This window comes from Bos mutus, chromosome 2 (genome assembly GCF_027580195.1).
Source record: "Bos mutus isolate GX-2022 chromosome 2, NWIPB_WYAK_1.1, whole genome shotgun sequence".
Lineage (NCBI taxonomy): Eukaryota > Metazoa > Chordata > Mammalia > Artiodactyla > Bovidae > Bos > Bos mutus.
In genome coordinates this window covers 104,870,037-104,891,479 of record NC_091618.1, presented here as the reverse complement: position 1 = coordinate 104,891,479, position 21,443 = coordinate 104,870,037, and the positions used below count along the sequence as shown (strand labels likewise).

The following is a 21,443-nucleotide window of genomic DNA, read 5'->3' as shown; positions in this document are numbered from 1 at the left end:
AGGACCTCCTACATAGTTTGCCTTCCCCAGGAGTAGCTAAAAAGCAGAAAGATAAGAAGCTGAAATTTTCTAATATAGCAGGGACTGCGCCTCATTTTTCTGAAGCCCACAGAGCATATTATGCTCCATGGGATGAAAACAGGAGGCAAGAGATGGCCGTGTGGGGTGCCTGGGACGTGGGACTTACGTCAGCTAATTATTATAGTGACCCTGGAAAGTTGCTACTTGCTTTTCTTCCCTCCTCCCCTAAGTACAGAAGCAAAAGTTACCCAAGAGAAAGAGCTGACAAAACCTGAGGTAACTAATGGTCATGAAGAGGGGATGCTGCCATGCAAAACTGAATCGATGGAGCTTCTGGGGCCCAACAGGAATATAGGCACATTGGCAGATGTCTGAGTGAAGGGTTGATAATGTTCCAGAATCATTCAAGACTCTCAATCCAGTCGCTCAGTTGTGCCCAACTCTTTGCGACCCCATGGACTGCAGCACGCACAGCCCACTAAATGGCCACGAAGAGAAGTGGGAGGCTGGGGATCATATTCTGCTTTCCTTAAATATATTCCGGACTGAGATCAGTCCCCGTGAGAAGATTGTAAACCTGAAATCACTAGAAAAATTCCCAAGTGACTCAGTCCACCTCAAACTGACAGGATTTATTTTTCTGCCATTAGGCAAATGGGGGCTAGAATTAAAAAACTAAGTACTCCTTGAGCACATAGTAAAAAAAAAAAAAAAGGCATCCGTTATATTCCTCTCTTCATTATACATAAGTTCCTTGATGACAAGCACTGTGTTTTCATCTTTGTCTTTTCAAAGCTACCATAGAGCCTGATGTATATTAAGGTGTTCCCTAATATGAATATATTTAATTAATGAAAAACTAATAAAATTATAGTTGCTTTCTCTAAATTAAATTGAAAAGTCAAATGAAATGCACTTTGATTAGTTAAGAAATCTCTTAATAAACTGATAAAGTCATTTTGCTTATGTATTGTGTGTTTCAATATCCTTATAAGCCATGTTTTCTTAATATTTTAAAGACATAGATATAATAATATATAACCTTTGATTATATTATCATATGTAAGATGAATTTTACCTGTTCCTCCTGTCGTATACATAGAACACATAATCCATAGATCTAAATTACATAAGCCTCACTGAAGTTAAAAATACTTTCCCAGATATTACTACTTACAAATGTTTTACAAAAAAGCAACACAAAATGACTGCCAGTGAATGACTATTACCTTGTTCTTTAAGGAGACAGATTATTCACTCAGAAAGAATTAATCCAGTGGGAAGACAAAGTTTTCAGAAGACTAGAGCAGGCCACAAGAGAGATTTTGCAAAACTCTACATGTAGTCCATAAATCTGATTTTCAAACAGAAATTTGGAGGGTTTTTAATTGTATTCATTTATGGTTGAATCAACATTGTAAACATAAAATTTAGAAAAATATATAATATCAGAAAACTGTGCATACTCCAACAATTTAGTATGCAAAAGAATATTTTTTACATATTCATGTGTAGGGCATAGGTATGATAAAGAATAATGGGGATGTTTATCCTTTTGTTCAATTTTGTGTGTCTGCCAGTAGATGGCGGTACCATGTCGAGTGCTGTCAGCTTTTTTTTTTTTTTTTTTTTTTTCCCCTCAAAGCTGTTTTCTGATATATGTTGGGTACCATAGAGTGAATCTCAGAACAGGAAGCGGAGGCATAAGCAGAGAGGATTCTGGAAAGGTTTCTTTGTTTTCTTGTTCAGAGAGAAAGCAAAGAGGGGGTTGGGGGGGAAGCATTGTAGTTAATATGTAAACCTCTGTGGCCAAAAATTTGAACAACTGCAGGGGAAGGCTCTTTATACTCTAACCATCTTGGATGCGGGCTTTGTTATGCTGTGATCCATAAGGCTCTGTTTCATCAGGTAAGCTGGCAAAACGTTCAATTTTCTGAAACATAGAATTTAACAACCAGATCATTTCTCTTATTTTAAATCATCTTCATGCTGCTATTTTTAACCTAATGTTGTTTTAATGTCAATTACAAGGACCAAAGGCATCGTTTGATGTGTAAACTGCTTACTATTCCTTTATCTCAAAGGAAGAGCCTCTGTCTAGAAATGGTGACTTATGGTACAGACTAGGCATTACTGAGCTTGTATTTGTGAAACATGTAGATGCCTATGATTCACTGTAGTCAAGAGGAAATATTTTTATTACACAAAGCTAACCTAATTGATTTTGTGGCTATACTTTCTCTATTTAAATGTCCAGTGTGCCTAGTGTTTTTTGAACATAAATGTATAGTGACATTGGGACTATCATTCTCGTGCTTTAGTCTTTTTGTAACAGCTTTGGGAGGCCATGCGTATAGGGAATGATAACAATATAGAGGTGTATAGCTGTTTGAAAAACATTACCATTGGTCTGTAAAATAATCTATTCTCACCAATACTAACCCATTAAAATGAGATTTAACCTTCTAGTATTAAAACTATCCCTAAATACTCCATTATGTGTTATTTTTTATTTTAACATATTCATTTTACATTATTTACCACTTTATTGATTTAAAGGGTATTGTACTCTCTTGATGAGTTATAAGCTTTATATATTTCTGTATTTTTTCTGTGTATATTTTAATAACTGGTTATTATTATCATTATTATTACTATTTATCAAGGAGGGCTACTTGGACAAAAGCAATTATTTATTTTATAATCTATATTTTCTGCAGTTTCTTTAAAATATTTTATAGAATAATCATAAAGATTGCATTCAATTAGCAATCACATAGAACAGAAAATTATTGGCAGAAAATCTCTAAGTATTCATTTAATGAAGAGTTTTAAAAATCATAGAGGTTTTTAAAAAATACAACAGGTGGTATAATGTAACACATGGAGACAAAGATAAAAGTGTATATACTTAGAAGATTATGCATGAAAACATTTCATCACAATCAGTCCAAGCAGTGAGTGCCCTGTGTGGAATAAAGACCTCTGATTTCAACACGGGTTTCTAGTCAGTACTGGTCAAACCAGCCTAAAAATAGAACTTGCGGCCTCTGCTTTAAAAACAACTATAATCTCTAATGATATGGAAAAATACTGATTTCTCATCCAAGATTTTACCTTGGCTAGCAATAATACTTCCTCTAAAAAATTACAAAATAGTGGTTGCCTCAGAGAAAATCCCTGGGTCTTGTATATTTTTGAGCTCCTACCATTGGCTATAAAGAAAACTGTTTCTTTGAAAAGGGTTCCCAGAAAAGGATGCTAATTGGCTTGAGTATATTGTACACTCCAAGCTTCACTACAGGTGACTGAATTTAACTTTGTTCTGTGTAAACACCAGAGCTGGTCTTTCTGAACTGTTTTATATTTATGAATGGATGCTTCTATTTTGTTCCTATTAGTAATATTTTTATCAGTATAGTTGCAAGAATCTCTTAATTCTTTCTATATTTGTAGTAACCATGTGAAGAGCAAATGCATACAGAGTTATTCACCAAATGTGCTCTTTGAAAATTGTTAGAAATCAAACATGTTTCGATTAAATGATGTATCAAGTACATTTGGTATCTTATTCTTAAAAAGAACTAGTAGTGACTTCATTTGTTAGGTCAAAAATAATACTGTAATGTACTGGTGTGGTAGAGAAAAATAGGTTGGGCACTGAGCTGGAAGTCTTGATTTCTGATTCAAATTCTGCTACTAATGAGTTTTGTTGCCTCAGAAGGGACACTTGTAAAATATGGAAATGGGAATCAAGGATATATAAGGACACTTTTCATTCATTGTTCCTAATTTATCTGGATTTTCACCAATTGATTTCTCAGCTTAACTGTAATCTGATATATCTCTGATTTTCACTGAGTTTTATATTACCATTAATCTTGTGCTAAACATGAGGATAGAGAAATAGAGATGTTTAAAGGTCCTTAGCCAGTTCCTTCTGTGGTGGGAACAACCAGAAAGCAACATGGAGAAGCGGTTAAGAGCAATGGCTAGTGGAATGAATCTTATATGTGTGTGTGTGTGTGTGTATGCGCTTGATTCATATACGTGATTGTGTGTGCTTAGTTGCTTCCATCGTGTCCAACTCTCTGCAATCCCATGGACTGCAGCCCACCAGGCTCCTCTGTCCATGGAATTTTTCAGGCAAGAATACTGGAGTGGGTTGCCATTTCCTACTTCAGGGATCTTCCTGACCCAGGGATCGAATTTGTGTCTCTTGCGTCTCTTGTATTGGCAGGTGGATTCCTTCCACTGAGCAACCTGGGAAGTCCCAAATGAATCCTAGGTCCACTATTAACTAACAAAGATTTTAATCTTATGAGCCTCTATCATATCACCTGTATAAACAGGAATGATGATGCTGACATTGCAGCATTGTGTAAATAAATACTGTCTGTCCAGTGTTTATTACATATCCTGGGGCACAATTAAGTGCCAACCCATCCCTCCTCCCCTGTTCACCAACGCTTGCCAAAAGGAACAGGTATTATTTTTTAATGCTGGTGATGGTAGTGCATCTTCTACAACAACAGGAAGAATACAGTGAAACTGCCAAGAAATTCCGTAGTTGAAAAGGGAATAGTTCTTATCCTGGAAGCATGCCCTTGCTGAAACACAACAAAATGTGTTCTCTATAATAATATCAATTAGTGTTAACATCCTAGCCATTTCCTGAATTGCTCATAGAACTCTCATACCTTCTAGAAGACCACTCTTTTGCCAATGATACATTATCATGGACCCCACTTCTAAGGCCTTTTTCTTTTTAACAAAATAGGGGCAAAAGGCTTTATTTCGCTTGTGCTTTAATCAATACAACTATTAGACAGAAGGCCTCTGTGAAGTCAGAAAAAAAAATTAGGTTTCACCAAGAATTAATTTCACTATGACCATCAAGTTAAAGAACCTAAATCCCAGAAATGACTGCATGTGTAGGCTATGTGATCAACTCAAACTATCTACCGTTTAAATAGAATTGATGGTGCAATAAAGGGTGGAAAGTCAAACTGTGCCGGATGAAACTGTTGACATAGAGCAAAATCTCTGCTTCTCTACAAAGGATTTTTTCTACAAACCCAGCTTCATGCTCTTGACAGCTGTGTGCTACTGGGATCTTAGGGAGCTAGAGCTGGGAGGTCTTTTCAGCACCCCAGGCCTCCCAATCCTTCCCTTCAACCACCCTAGGCCTCTTTAAACTGACTCAAATAACTGTGATGTCAGTTTCATTTTCATGGCAGCCAAGACGACTTAATGGGCTTATGATTAGACAGATCTGAGATGGCCTTGAGTTTGAGAGTCTTCAAGACACGAGGGGAAAGTTTCTCAATTAGACAGTGCCCTGCTTTAGTCCATCTTCCTGACTCCAGCTCATTCCCAGCTCTTCTGATTCCTTATTTTTAGGGGTTAAATGAAAGCACTCATAAGTGGAAGCATATTAAAAAAACACTTTTTTTCCACTGAGGAATGAAATGTGACTAGATGGTGAAATGTCTTTGCATGAGCGGCTGTTCAGATTGCTTTCTTTCTCATCATCATTCATGTATAGGAACACTGTGAACTCACTGAAGGTTGGGAATAATGTTTACCTTGTCATCTAAAATATATTATTCTTTCTACCTTAATATTGATGATTGTTTTACCAGTTTTCTAAAACTTGAGGATTAATTTATCCACCTGCTCCTGAAATAAGGACTTCCCTATAGCTCAAATGGTAAAGAATCTGCCTGCAATGCAGGAGACTAGGGTTCGATCCCTGGGTGAGGAAGATCCTCTGGAGAAGGGAATGCAATACACTCCAGTATTCTTGCCTGGAGAATCCCACGGACAGAGAAGCCTGGTGAGTTACAATCCGTGGGGTCACAGAGTCAGATATGATAACACATACACGTAACTCCTGAAATATAATTTAGGATATTAACAGTATACTTCCGTCCTAGGGATCTATTTGAAATTTTTATTAACTTTAATCCTAAATTATCTGTACTTCCACTTGAATTTTACACCATAAACACCTTTAATGGCAATCCTATGTAGAACCTGGTATCCAAACTACAAGTTCTTGAGGTAGGTTGTTCTTTGAGGTAGTTATAAAATCTGGGAAGGATAAAAGCCAATTTTATTGCCTCTTGGGTTGCAAGTTCATATATTTATCTTTGATTAGAAAACTACCACTTTAGTTCAGCTTTACTTGATAATATTTTTCACACTGGGGTGAAGTTAACACATTCTTTGCATACATTTTAATGGGTTTATGTGTAGAGTTAAGAGCAGAATAGTGTTAATTTTCTGTTAATTTTACCTGAAAGTAAGTTAATAAAGAAAATCTTGCTCTCTTGCTAAGCAAAGATGTGCTTGCTGACCTGTCTGATGGGCACCAGCTCTGTAGATATCTGAAATCTGAATCTATGCTCAGACGTCTAATTAGCCACAATAGAAGAATTCTTTAAATTTTATATGAATACCTACTCAACTGCATAACAGAAGTTTTAATATGCCTCCTATTTATTGAGTGATTCTTATAATACTCCACCTCTTTTGTCCAGGCTTTGAAGTAAAAAAGGACTTTATAGAGAGAACCTTAAAGAAATTTCTGCTCAAGATAAATGAATAGAGAGTAACTGCAAAGTAACTTATAAGCATGCTTACAAATTAAATCTACCTATTAAACACAAATACAGTGCATATAAACATATGCTAGGTGGTAGCTGTATTAGGGAATTCTCAGGGGTTGTTTTAGTTCAGAGAAACCTTTTAAAAGTTTGGAGTTATTTCTGTAATAGTTGAATTAGGTTTTCATGCTTTTGCAGACTGCATATAGGGAGCCCTGCATGTGATTAAGCTCTGAGCTGGAGGAAAGAGAAAGAAATGATGGTCTTTAAATTTTTAAACAGTAGTTTAATATTGTTTTATTCAATGGGTGATTTCAAAGATGGGAAGTCACTCCTTAAATAACCTTGGCCATTTTCTGCCAAGAAGCTCACTTTTGGGAATTTTAATCTCCTAATATTCAGAAGATACTCTATTCTTACTTCGGTCGTACAGAACATTTTGTCCTTTTCTTTTTCCAAGAGCTTGAACTGGAATAATTCACTAAATCCCAGCTCCTGTTATTAAGTGACATTGCACTTCTGAACCAAACCCCAAATATTCATGCAGAGCTTATTAATAGGACACATTTAATGGGCTCACGCCTCTATTTGAGAACCAATCACCTGTTTGTTAGCTTCTCTGTGTCCTTGCTGTTTTTGCTTGTAACATTTATTTTTCTTAATGTAAACTGCTTTTGCAAAGTATTCTGATGAGACTGAGTACATTCAGCATGGTAGGGCCATAGACAAAGTATTCCGAGCAATTTCTTTTCATGGAACTTACACCATGGATGGCATACACTTAAGAATGAATTCTCCAAGAAACAAGCCCAAATTCCTACATGCATGATGCAGGTGAGAGAAATGAGTAAAGCAAGTCAGGTTGGGACTAAAAACTCCTACAGCCCACGTGCTTTCTAAAGAGGGACTGCTCCTAAGGGCCAGGAGACTATTGAATTTAACGATTTTTCCAAAGAAGCTTAAAATCTAGATTTCTTTTTTGAGAAACTTCCCTCTTGTTAAATGTTATCATCTATTTCAAATTATTTACAATATTGGATAGATTCCACAAAGCATACCTACAGGCAGGATATGGCCAAGGGATTTTTGGCCAGGTATTTTTTCCTTTTGCCAATCTAACCAGTATTTTTACCAATAAGGGTAAATAAACTTCATGGAGAAGAAATGGCTTGACTGTATTTGGAGGAAGTGCCACACAGGCACTCATAGTTCCTATCTGCTCCTCCAGGCTTAACTAACTGTCCACCATTTTTCTCTTTCATTTCAAATCCTTGGATGTTCTACATATTCCCTCCCAAAATTCTGTTTTTACTGCTGCAATTACTTCACTGAATTTTATCTACTTAGATCCTTTTACTCCCCTTTTTTTTTATTGCTATTAATACTTCTCTTGCTATGGATATCTTGTTACGGCTATGCTAGTTGATGAAGTATGTAATATTCTCACTTCTACACTATTCTGAAATTATTGAAATTTGTAGGAAAAACATGTCCCTTAGCTGAGAAAAGATAAAAGATATCATTAATAGAATATTTACATGTCCTTGAGTTAACATGGTCTCAAAGTTCCAAAATATCTTATTAAAGTATCTTTAATCATAGCCATTAATGATGACAACTCAAGTAAACCCATTCTTCATATTAGTTTTCAACAATTTTATCGGGCTCTACTATCAATCTTAATATATCAGTTCCAAAAATTAAAGTACATTATTATATTAGCATTGAAAGAACAGGCAAAAGTATAATACACAAATATATTGCATTCTTTTTCATTGATGTAAAACTTGGTGGTATAAAGAATAAAAATCAAATACATATGTCTGGAATGAGAACTTCTTCACCAGTACATGGAAAATCAGAAAGAAAAAGCAAAATGAAAACTGAAAAAAAAAACAGTCAGATTTTTTAAACCTCACCAATAATAATAAAAGGAGGGGGAAAAAACAGTTTAAAGGAAATAGAGATGCAAACATCTGAGAGAAAATGGAAACAGATAAAACATGATGAGCTTATTCAGAGAGTGGGGCACAGCTCTGGCTACACACTGGAATCATCTGGGAAGCTTCAAAAAGAGCAAAGCTAAAAAAAAAAAAAGAGTAAAGCTTGCTCCACCTTAGGCCAATTCAATTAAATGCGCTGGGCTGAGCCTGGGCATCAGTGTTTAAAAGCTCTGCAAGCATAGTTCAAATATGCAGTCAGGTTTGAAAAGCAATTGACTAAAGAAAGATGGAGAAAAACAAGAAAAGCTAGTGAAAGTTTGGCTAGAGAAGTGAAAGACAACTGAGAAATGGCTTTTAGAATAATTTCAAAATTCTAACAAGTGGGCACATGTTAAGTTAAAAGACTATGCAAATACTAAAAGTAACAAAAAGTACATTCGTGTCCATTTCCCCTTCGGTTAAAAACACTGGTATTTACTCTATATGTTTAAGCAGTTTTATATTTCAAATTGGTAATTTCCTACCCTTACCTCTATTAGAAAGTTGACTCAGCTGCTGGTTGTGATATATTTTTCAAACTAACAATACAAACAATTGTGCACACTTGGACATAAGCATCCATGAAGTTCAATTTGTACAACCAGAGATTTGCCCTCTTCTTATTCTGTACCTTGTAAATTGTTCCTTTGAAAATTAAGTCTTAAAATCAAATAAGAGTGGTCATTGAAAGATAATTTTTCAAATAGCCAGTTCATTCAATTGGAAACAAAACATTGATTTCAAGTTATTGAAACTTCAATTGTGGCACATTTCGAGGTAAAGCAGATCTGTAAACCAACAAATTATTTAAAGCCAAAAGTCACTTAAAAATGTATTGTCAGAAAGTGGCATTTCTGAGGAAAAAGTGAATTAACCTAATAGTTAAGTGGAATTAATAATGAATTGATTTTCCTAAAACGAATTCCATTATGAAGGTGAGTCAGCCTTTTCAACATTTTCTGGGTTAACATCGCAGTTGCTTTTCCATGTTGATTTCCCACAATCCTTTCCACAACTAGGGAGAGTCTGTGGTAGCCTCTATAAAAGCAATCCGCTCCATCCTTCAGAGCAGATTATATCCTAAAGTCTTTCCTCTGGAGAAACATCCTTTAATATTTCTACTCAACTATGCTTTCTTCATGATTTCTACCATTTTTTCAACCAGGTCACGAAAATTATCATCCAATATGAAAGAGCTGTTAAATCTCAGGATGAGAATACATGTATTTTGAAACAGGAGGCTAGTGGTTGCATGGTGAACAGAAGCAACACTATATTATATCTGGGCTCAGTTTATGGTAGACGTCGATGAAACGGTGCTTGGATTCTCAAACTGGGATTAGATCACTGATTTTTTTTAAAAAAATGACATCCTACCTTTATATTCAAAGTACTTAGGTGGTCTACAATAAAAATATAAATAACAAACCAGTAAAATATTAATAAGAATGAACCAGTCCATCCTGAAGGAGATCAGCCCTGGGATTTCTTTGGAAGGAATGATGCTAAAGCTGAAACTCCAATACTTTGGCCACCTCATGTGAGGAGTTGACTCGTTGGAAAAGACTCTGATGCTGGGAGGGATTGGGGGCAGGAGGAGAATGGGACGACAGAGGATGAGATAGCTGGATGGCAACACTGACTCGATGGATGTGAGTCTGGGTGAACTCCAGGAGTTGGTGATGGACAGGGAGGCCTGGCGTGCTGCGATTCATGGGGTCGCAAAGAATCGGACACGACTGAGTGACTGAACTGAACTGAACCAAAAAGAAATGTTTTTTAATGAAAGGTAAAAACACCTTAAATTAGTCAGTGTAGAGAGCAAAAAATTTATGGTTGATATGACCATTTCCTCTACCAACACAGTGACAACTGTGAGAAATAAGTGGATTCTTTGGGGAAAAGAATTCCAATTTGTTATTCAAAAGCATTAAGTATATTTTGAAAAGGGGAAGGGTAATGCTCAGGAGTAAATGAAAAGTGGCAAAGCACATCCAAATCATGATGCAGATCTCTATGCAAATTAGCACGAGTTAAAATACGCCCTGGAAACTGCAGTAGTAAGCTCTCTAATACATTTGTTAAACTTGTTTACTCTGTGTCTCAAAATTATCCTGAGTCATTGTTAAGACACATTTCTTTTAAATATCCATTAAATGTACTATAACTGTATTACATTTGAAACAACACTCTGTGATACAGATGTAACCATAAAATAATACTCACTTTCTCCAATAACCCAGATCCCTCAGGAAAGCTAAATTTGGGAAACTTTATGCATAACAAAATACTTTCTATTTATTCTCAATTTCTTCCTGAATAAAACATTTGAAAACTAAATATCTAAGACATAAAGAGGCACACTTGATTTGGAAACTCTTTGACTTTTTTTTTTCAACATTTGATAGATATTTTATGTTTTCTTGGATTTTTTAAAAATTGAAGTATAGTTGACATACAATGTTGTGTTGGTTTCTGGTGTTTAGCAAAGTAATTCACATATATGTATATGCATTTTTTCTTTTTCATTATAGATTATTATAAGATACTGAATATAGTTCCCTATGCTATACAGTAGGCCTTTGTTGTTTCTTTTATATATAGTAGTTTGTATCTGCAAACTCCTAAATTTATCCCTCCCCTCCCTCTTTCCCTTTTGGTAAACATAAGTGTGTTTTCTGTGTCTGTGAACTGTCTATTCAAGTTTCTGGTAACCTAGAACTGCCCTAAAAAAATAAAGTCTATTATTTTTTTAAAAGGAGAAAGACATTTGAAGAATAAATGAATTCAATGCCCAACTTTGCACAGGCAATTTTATCAGAACCCTAAATTATCCATGTCCTTGAGTAGTTAGTTCAAGTTCCATACTTGAAGAAGTTCTCAGTTCAAGAACACTGTAGAAATGCCACAAATTCCAGCTCTGTCCTTCCTAGCATCTCCTCCGTTCAACGCTTTTGTTTCTCCTTATGATTGCTGCCCTCACTAGCCAGAGTCTTGCTAGATCCTGCATCCTGGGAAGGGCCAGGCAGGCTATGCCTGTCTTGACTCTAATTAGCATATTGGTTGCTGCAATCTCTAAGGAAAATTTTGCATCAAATGTAATTTTCTATTGCCTGTGGCATTCTGGCTTCCTTTAGCCCCCAAAGAATTGAGCTCTGAACAGTATCCCTGCTGTGTTTACATGCAGAGACCCTCCACTGTGTGATCCTGCTGCAATTAAGTGGTAATGTGGGTGCCTGCTCAGTCACTTCGGTCACGTCCGACTCTTTGCAAATTTATGAACTGAAGCCTGCCAGGCTCCTCAGTCCCTGGGATTCTCCAGGCAAGAGTACTGGAGTAGGTTGCCATGCCCTCCTCCAGGGGATCTTTCCAATGTAGGTATTGAATGTCTCCTGCTTTACAGAGTGATTCTTTACCACTGACCAACAGGGAATCCCAAATAAGTGGTAACATCTACACCTAACTCAGGCAGCGCACGGAGGTCTTTGCTCTATTTTGGTACAAATGATGTGCTAAGTGGCTGAAGGAAAAACATAGACTCTCTGTTTTCACATTTTCTTCAATGACTGATCGTATTTCATTGAAACCTAGACTCGAGGTTTTGTTAGTTTTTTTTTTAATTGTTATTTGTATAGAAGATTTTTGATATCACCAATTTAGGAAGAAATTATGTGTACAGAATTGAGTATCTAAATAGAAAAGATGTGAGGGACAATTCTCTTCAGCAACCAACCCTCCAGCTATACTCTTCTCAAGGTATTCATAATATTGATTCATCAAAAAAACATAGCTCAAATTTGAACAAGCACATAGCCCATAAAGTATTCTGAATATGAAGACAGACTCTAAAAGGTATAACACAGCCAACCCCAGTTACATCATTAGTCCAATATTCAATGACCCTTTGAGTTCAGAGTATAAGGCAACTGCTGCACCTTCAGATCACTGTCTCTCAGAAGGGATAAATGTTGGAATACACCAAGCACAGAGTTTCAGTGCTGTAGAGATAAAAGAGGCGTTGCATATCAACTAGTCACATTCCCGCTTCCTTCTCCATAACAGATGTGGACACTCAATACCAAAAACACTGAGCATTCAACATGTCACAGCAAGTGACGTCAAAGACAAGCCTAGAACTTACAGATTACTTGAGTCACAGGCATTCCCCTATCTGTTTTCTTCTGTCTCTCTTAGGGGCAGGGCATGTTTCTATTGTATTATACTCTCCTCTGCCTCTCCTTTCCATCTTCAAGGTGGTCAGACTCCACAACATTATAACCATCTAGCTAGGATGGGGTGGGGGTGGGGTGCTGCTGCTGCTGCTAAGTCGCTTCAGTCGTGTCCGACTCTGTGCAACCCCATAGACAGCAGCCCACCAGGGGTGGGGTGGGGATGCTTAAAAGAGAAGCTGCTCAGGCGGCTGGGTTCTGGCTGGGGAAGAACCACAGCAGAACTGCAGCCACACCTAAATAAGTGTGCTCCAGTGGAGTTTACCACTAGCACTAATCTGAAGGCTGATTTCACAGCCTCCCTGCTGCATGCTAGATAACTCTCAATTCCTCTGTAGTTTAAGCCTCAGAGGATGCAGGTTACATATGAAGTAAGCACCACCATCTTGAAGTGATGCAAGTTATACCTCAAGCTCCCTTAGGTTGCCAAGTGAAAAAGGCAATCGACTCAACGCTGGGTTGTGAAAACAGTGTGCTGTCATTTTGATTACAGTCAGTAAACAGTCTGTGGTTGCCTGGAAAGAAACTGCCTAAAGCACAAGGCACCAGCAAGCAGGAGGAGAGACGTGGCTGGGGGCAACTTGCAGGGCTCTCTATTATGGCTGAAGCAAAACTGACATTACGATAGAAATGGATCAAGGGCTGTTTACTGGGCTGAGAACTTTATTTGCTTTCTATTTTCCTTGATGCCAGTTTACTTCAAAATAGAAAGCTTTCTATAATTCTGGATATATTCTGATTTAGATGTTTAAATGTGTTTAAATGTTACCTTCCATGTTTCTCTGTCTCTTACACACACACACACACACACACACGCAGAAACACACAATGTTCACTTTTGTTTCTTGGTCCAAAATCCTAGGAATTAAAGACGAAAACAACCATCTAACCAAGTAAAACAGAAAATGATAGACAGAGTGTGCCTCTCCCTTTTAGAGCATCTCAGAACAGGGGATTGCCTGCTTTCTTAATTCATTTGTTAGTAGGTTTGATCATTTGGTGGATGGAAAAGGAATAGGAGAAAGGTATACACTGAACCAGCACTCATCACTACAGATATGAGATGAACATATGTACTTTGACAATTTCTAGATGATAACATTAAAAAAAGACAAAAGAAACAAGTGAAATTAAGGTTACTAATGCTGGTTTTTTTTTTAAATTTAAGCCAATATCCAAAAATATTATCATTTCAGATTTGGCACTAGCTATAATTTAAGTGTTCAATTCCTACATGTGACCAGAGCTAACACACTGGATAGGGCACTAGCAGAATTTGTTTTAGGTAATAATATTCAGAAGATATCTAATAATATCCTGCTGACTGTGGTAGATAAGCAATAAAATCTTTATCTTCAAGAAATTTAAAATGTAGAAGAAATAAGGCACATCCTTAATAAAAGCAGAAGCCAGAGTATTATAATTATTATATGAATTTTAAAGACAATCTGTGCAAGTTGTTGGAGTTCAGAGGAAGGCAAAACAACTTCTGACTCAGAATTTAGGTATGATGAGCCTTGGCGTATAGGTAGGATTTTAACAGGCAGTAATTGGTGGTGAGTGAGAATTCAGGCAGAGGGAAGGTTTCTGAAAGTCAGAGGCCAGAGACGGGACTTTCGGGGAATGGCAAACATACATTTGACTAGGGAGGAGCACACATGTAGGAGAGCATGTAAGATGAAGCTGGAGAAACAAATCAGTAAATTATTTTTTAGGGAGAGCCTCTGATTTTTACTTTTTCTTGAGAAACCTATATGCAGGTCAGGAAGCAACAGTTAGAACTGGACATGGAACAACAGACTGGTTCCAAATAGGAAAAGGAGTTCGTCAAGGCTGTATATTGTCACCCTGCTTATTTAACTTATATGCAGAGTACATCATGAGAAACGCTGGACTAGAAGAAGCACAAGCTGGAATCAAGATTGCAGGGAGAAATATCAATCACCTCAGATATGCAGATGACACCACCCTTATGGCAGAAAGTGAAGAGGAACTCAAAAGCCTCTTGCTGAAAGTGAAAGTGGAGAGTGAAAAAGTTGGCTTAAAGCTCAACATTCAGAAAACGAACATCATGGCATCTGGTCCCATCACTTCATGGCAAATAGATGGGAAACAGTGGAAACAGTGTCAGACTTTATTTTTGGGGGCTCCAAAATCACTGCAGATGGTGATTGCAGCCATGAAATTAAAAGACGCTTACTCCTTGAAAGGAAAGTTATGACCAACCTAGATAGCATATTCAAAAGCAGAGACTTTGCCAACAAAGGTCCGTCTAGTCAAGGCTATGTTTTTTTCTGTGGTCATGTATGGATGTGAGAGTTGGACTGTGAAGAATGCTGAGCACCGAGGAATTGATGCTTTTGAACTGTGGTGTTGGAGAAGACTCTTGAGAGTCCCATGGACTGCAAGGAGATCCAACCAGTCCATTCTGAAGGAGACCAGCCCTGGGATTTCTTTGGAAGGAATGATGCTAAAGCTGAAACTCCAGTACTTTGGCCACTTCATGCGAAGTGTTGATTCATTGGAAAAGACTCTGATGCTGGAAGGGATTGGGGGCAGGAGGAGAAGGGGACGACAGAGGATGAGATGGCTGAATGGCATCACCATCAATGGACGTGGGTTTGGATGAACTCCGGGAGCTGGTGATGGACAGGGAGGCCTGGAGTGCTGTGATTCATGGGGTCGCAAAGAGTCGGACACGACTGAGCAACTGAACTGAACTGAACTGAAGAAAAAAAAGACACTGGATTTGGTGGCATGATTACTAGCCATGTGACTTTGGACGTCTTATTATCCTCTGAATCCTATTGTTTCCTTATCTGCAAAATGAGGACAATAATCACCTTTATCTCATAGAGTTACTGTCAAGATAAAAATGAGCTAATCAGTGCCTGGCACAGAGCAAGTCAGTGTCCTCTATTATCATTACTATTCCTTCTCTAAGATATTTTGAGGTGTGGAATTCTTTGAGGAAAATATTCATTCCTCACTTTGCTTTGTATTAAAGAGGGTCTGATAAACTCAGCATGTTGTTGTTTAGTCGCTGAGTTGTGTCTGACTCTTTGAGATCCCATAGACTGTAGCCCAGGCTTCTCTTTCCATGGGATTTCCCAGGCAAGAATACTGGAGTGTTGCCATTTCCTTCTCCAGGGAATCTTCCTGACCCAGGGATGGATTGGACCCAGGTCTCCTGCATTGGCAGCAGATTCTTCACCCCTGAGCCACCAGGGAAGCCCAAACTCAGCATACTTAGTCAATAATCTTTGAGGTAAACAGGTTTTGAATGTATGTATGTGATCTAGAAGAAATACAATTACATAATTAGCAAATATTGTGCCTATAGAGTATTTGGCTTTTGTTGCTTTTCTATGTTTTACCATCTTCATGGCTATATGACACAAAACTACGTTACTTTATTTACCTAACCAATCTTATATGAGTGGATATTTCAGTTTTTTTCTAGACTTTGCTGTTATAAAATATGCTACCTAAATAGAATACAAGACTTTCTAAAGAGTAGTTGTAGGCTGAATTTGAAATAGCAAATCTAAGTAAAAAGTTTAAATCTTTATAAGAAACTAACATTAAGTAATTCATTTATTCAAAAAATATCTGTTGAGCACCCACTATGTGCCATGCACTGTTCTAAGTACTTGGGATTCACTGGTGAACAAAAGGGACCAAGAAAGGAATATTCCAGCCCCTTTAAGTCTTATGTTCTACCCAGGAAAAATAGAAAGTGAATAACAGACATTATAAATCAGTTAATTATATAGTACATAATAAGGTGATAAGTGCTTTGGAAACAATAAAGTGGGGTAAGGAGATGGAGGGGAAGCATAGAAGGTCTCTTTGAAAAGGTAAAGTTTTGACCAAGACTTGCAGATGAGAAAGTTAGGTTATCCAGAGGAAACAACACTCCTAGGAGACTGAGCAGTATATCTGCGTTTGGCAGGTGCAAAGGACAGCCAGTAGCCAGTGTGACTAGAGAGGAGTGAGAAAAAAGGAGAGCAATGAGTTCAGGATGAGTTCAGCAAGGTAACTGGAAAGCCATTCATAAGGTCTTAGAGGCAATAATACAGAGTTTGGCCTTTTCTCTGGGTAGCTCCTGTAGGCTCCTGCACAGAGAAATAACTCGATTTGTTTTCTCTTTTCCCCAAATCACTCTGACTGCTGGGTGAAAATAGGCTCCATGGGAGTCAGGCTGGAATCAGGGAGACGCTTACAAAGCTATTGCAGGCTTCTGTGAAATACTGCCATAAATCATTTTAAGCTTCCAGGTTCAGAAGAATTACACCACAGGACATTAAACAAATAAACAATGAGACTGAAGAAGCTATGGCTATTATCTTTGAGAAATCATAAAAATGAGAACAGTATGACTGGCACATATGCTTCTAAGTTCAACAACAAAAAACAGAACAAACAAACAAACAAAAAAATTTCTGGATTCTATCAGCCAGTCATTGTCAAAATGGGATTCCTGGGCTAACATCATCAGCATCCTCTGTGTGCTTATTAGAAACACAACATTTGGGGCTTCACCTGTATCTACAAGCAACTCTGGGGTAGAACCTGGCAAGCTGTGATTTACTAAAAGCCCTACAGGTGATTCTGATGCTAAATTTTGAGGACCACTGACACTCTAATGGTGAAACTAGATGCCAGAAGGAGCCTTTTCAGTTTTAGAATACTGGACTTCCAAGTTCCAATACATCTTTTAAATCATGTATTTAGAGAAATTTAACTTTTATTTATGGAAAAGGAAATGGCAACCCATTCCAGTATTCTAGCCTGGGAATCCCATGGACAGAGGAGCCTGGTGGGCTGCAGTCCATATGGTCACAAAAGAGTCAGACACAACTTGGCAACTGAACAGCAACAACTTTTTGTTTTTATTATATTTTATCTCTTCATAAAAAATAAAGTAAAATGGTACATTATTTTTTCAAAATACATGAGCAACAGGCAGTTGAAGACGATGAAAATGGAGAAAATGTAGATGATTAAACCTGTTCAACATTGCGCATTAATGAAGTCACTGTTTTAGAATGTACATTTAAGCTTCTGAGTCTCAGCCTCAACATTTTTAGAGTAAGGCAGAAATGAATTTAATACAACTCAAAGAAAGAAATCTCAGATTTTAAATTAACTGAGACCTTCATTTAGTCTTCTAATGGTCAAATTTACTCCAGGAGAATCTGAAGTACCCAGAGAAGTAGATGTGTGGTTTTCCTTCCTAGACAAAATTCTCAGTATATTACTTCATAACATCTTGGTGATTTGACCATTTGAAGTTATTTACCTGATAACAGTTTCAAGTCCTAAAACCAAAGGAGCAGCTGGTAGGATAGGGCTATTACAGACGCCAAAAGCCAACCAGCAATCCCATCCAGATGGAAGGAGGTCCCCTCCCCATGGGGAAACACTGCCAGGGACCTGATGACAATAGCTGTGAACTCCTTAGTGTGTGGCTTTGGATTTACTTCAGCCCCTGCACAAAGAGCTAACTGAGTCCCCAGAGTTTTACAGTCGAATGCCTGCCAGAAATGGTTTTGATCTGGAAAATTCTGAAGCAGGTACATTATGTCAACATAAATGAGGATAAAATGGATTGAAAGGAAAGAAAGCTGCATAAATGGCTAAAAATAGCTAAGTGAAATAAAAATGAAAGTCAGTCACGTCCGACTCTTTGGCACCCCATGGACTGTAGCCACCAAGCTCCTCTGTCCAAGGAATTCTCCAGGCAAGAATACTGGAGTGGTTGATATTTCCTTCTCCAGGGGATCTTCTAGAGTGAGGGATTGAACTCAGGTCTCCTGCTTGCCAGGCAGATTCTTTACTGTTGCGTGAGTTACCAGGAAGCCTCCAAAATCGTTCAGTTTAGTTCAGTTGCTCGGTCATGTCCGACTCTTTGCGACCCCATGAATCACAGCACACCAGGCCTCCCTGTCCATCACCAACTCCCGGAGTTCACCCAGACTCACATCCATTGAGTCAGTGATGCCATTCAGCCATCTCATCCTCTGTCGTCCCCTTCTCCTCCTGCCCCCAATCCCTTCCAGCATCAGAGTCTTTTCCAATGAATCAACACTTCGCATGAGGTGGCCAAAGTACTGGAGTTTCAGCTTTAGCATCATTCCTTCCAAAGAAATCCCAGGGCTGATCTCCTTCAGAATGGACTGGTTGGATCTCCTTGCAGTCCAAGGGACTCTCAAGAGTCTTCTCCAACACCACAGTTCAAAAGCATCAATTCCTCGGTGCTCAGCCTTCTCCACAGTCCAACTCTCACATCCATACATGACCACAGAAAAAAACATAGCCTTGACTAGACGGACTTTGTTGGCAAAGTAATGTCTCTGCTTTTGAATATGCTATCTAGGTTGGTCATAACTTTCCTTCCAAGGAGTAAGCGTCTTTTAATTTCATGGCTGCAGTCACCATCTGCAGTGATTTTGGAGCCCCAAAAAATAAAGTCTGACACTGTTTCCACTGTTTCCCCATCTATTTCCCATGAAGTGATGGGACCAGATGCCATGATGTTCGTTTTCTGAATGTTGAGCTTTAAGCCAACTTTTTCACTCTCCACTTTCACTTTCAGCAAGAGGCTTTTGAGTTCCTCTTCACTTTCTGCCATAAGGGTGGTGTCATCTGCATATCTGAGGTGATTGATATTTCTCCCTGCAATCTTGATTCCAGCTTGTGCTTCTTCCAGTCCAGCGTTTCTCTGATGTACTCTGCATAGAAGTTAAATAAACAGGGTGACAATATACAGCCTTGACGTACTCCTTTTCCTATTTGGAAACAGTCTGTTGTTCCATGTCCAGTTCTAATTGTTGCTTCCTGACCTGCATACAGATTTCTCAAGAGGCAGATCAGGTGGTCTGGTATTCCCATCTCTTTCAGAATTTGCCACAGTTTATTGTGATCTGCACAGTCAAAGGCGTTGGCATAGTCAATAAAGCAGGAATAGATGTTTTTCTGGAACTCTCTTGCTTTTTCCATGATCCAGCAGATGTTGGCAATTTAATCTCTGGTTCCTCTGCCTTTTCTAAAACCAGCTTGAACATCAGGAAGTTCACGGTTCACATATTGCCGAAGCCTGGCTTGGAGAATTTTGACCATTACTTTACTAGCGTGTGAGATGAGTGCAATTATGCGATAGTTTGTGCATTTTTTGGCATTGCCTTTCTTTGGGATTGGAATGAAAACTGACCTTTTCCAGTCCTGTGGCCACTGCTGAGTTTCCCAAATTTGCTGGCATATTGAGTGCAGCACTTTCACAGCATCATCTTTCAGGATTTGAAACAGCTCAACTGGAATTCTATCACCTCCACTAGCTTTGTTCATAGTGATGCTTTCTAAGGCCCACTTGACTTCACATTCCAGGATGTCTGGCTCTAGGTGAGTGATCACACCATCATGATTATCTGGGTCGTGAAGATCTTTTTTGTACAGTTCTTCTGTGTATTCTTGCAAATAGTTAAAGGATAAACTAAAGAGGCAAAATAAGATTTAAAAACAATGGACACCTACCTTTTTTAGAGTAAAGTTACTATCATACTCTTTGAATAACAACTTCCTCATTCATGGTATAAAGAATTCCCCTTAATTTCTGAACTGCTAAAATTCTTTTAAGATAATTTCAAGACAAAAATTAAACACTGGACTAGAAGAAATTAAAGGATAAATCAATTGTTAGGATAAACTTACACAAAAGGAAATATAAAACTCATCTCTAGAAAATTCAACTGTTGGTATTAATATTACAATTAATAATATTAACAGTATAAATAAAAATGAGCTAAGAAAAATAAAATTAAAGCAAAGTTCCTCAGCTGGTGACATCTACCCTTTTTAGAGTAAAGTTTCTGTCATACTCTTTGAATAACAACTTCCTCATTCATGGTATAAAGAATTTCCCTTAATTTCTGAACTGCTAAAATTCTTTTAAGATAATTTCAAAGGCAGGCTATCCATTTTGGGGGGATCTGTAGGTCCAATACTTATATTAAATAATCTGAAAGTATAGTTTCTAAATCATCTTATCTCATCACCATCTTAATGGAATTCACTGAGTTCAACTACTTTAACCATTAGTATAAGTCTTATTAGATTAAACCTTGTATGGGTCTTCTGTGAAATTAAATTTAAGATATCTGCTAAGCATGTTATGTAGTATCCCTTGATAGCAAAACTTCTTCCCTCAGTTTGGTTCTTGGAGAAAGATTGTCTTTTTATACACAGTGTTTAAGAATCTTTTTGTTTTGTTTTGTTTCCTAAAATAAAATCAGATACATATGATTCTGTGTACTTCCACTTTTCCTTACCTATTGGGAACATAAGCGCTAAATTCCAGCCTTGATTGTATAAAGTGACCATCTCATATTCATAGTAATCTCTACTCTTTCCTTTCAGAATAACCTTCTTAAACTGTACTCAATGTGCCATTTCCATCAAATTAATCTAAGGTACTATTTTAAAATGCAGATCCCTGGGTCTTGCCCAAGACTAATTTTTTCAGAATCTCCATAGATTGAACCCAGAAGTCTACAGATTTAATAAGCAGTCCAAGTGATTCTTATGCTCACTGAAGTTCA

At 37.7% G+C, this 21,443-nt stretch overlaps 1 protein-coding gene across 9 annotated transcripts in view; it reads left to right on the top strand.

Moving 5' to 3' along the window:
* Positions 1 to 1,709: 1,709 nt before the first annotated feature.
* The window catches only part of SCN3A (sodium voltage-gated channel alpha subunit 3), a 121,149-nt gene continuing 101,415 nt past the window's right edge, over positions 1,710 to 21,443 (top strand). For all 9 annotated transcript variants that reach the window (XM_070357803.1, XM_014478348.2, XM_070357819.1 and 6 more), the window contains exon 1: positions 1,710 to 1,929. The gene's annotated coding sequence lies outside the window, so the exon portion shown is untranslated. The remainder of the gene's footprint in view (positions 1,930 to 21,443) is intronic.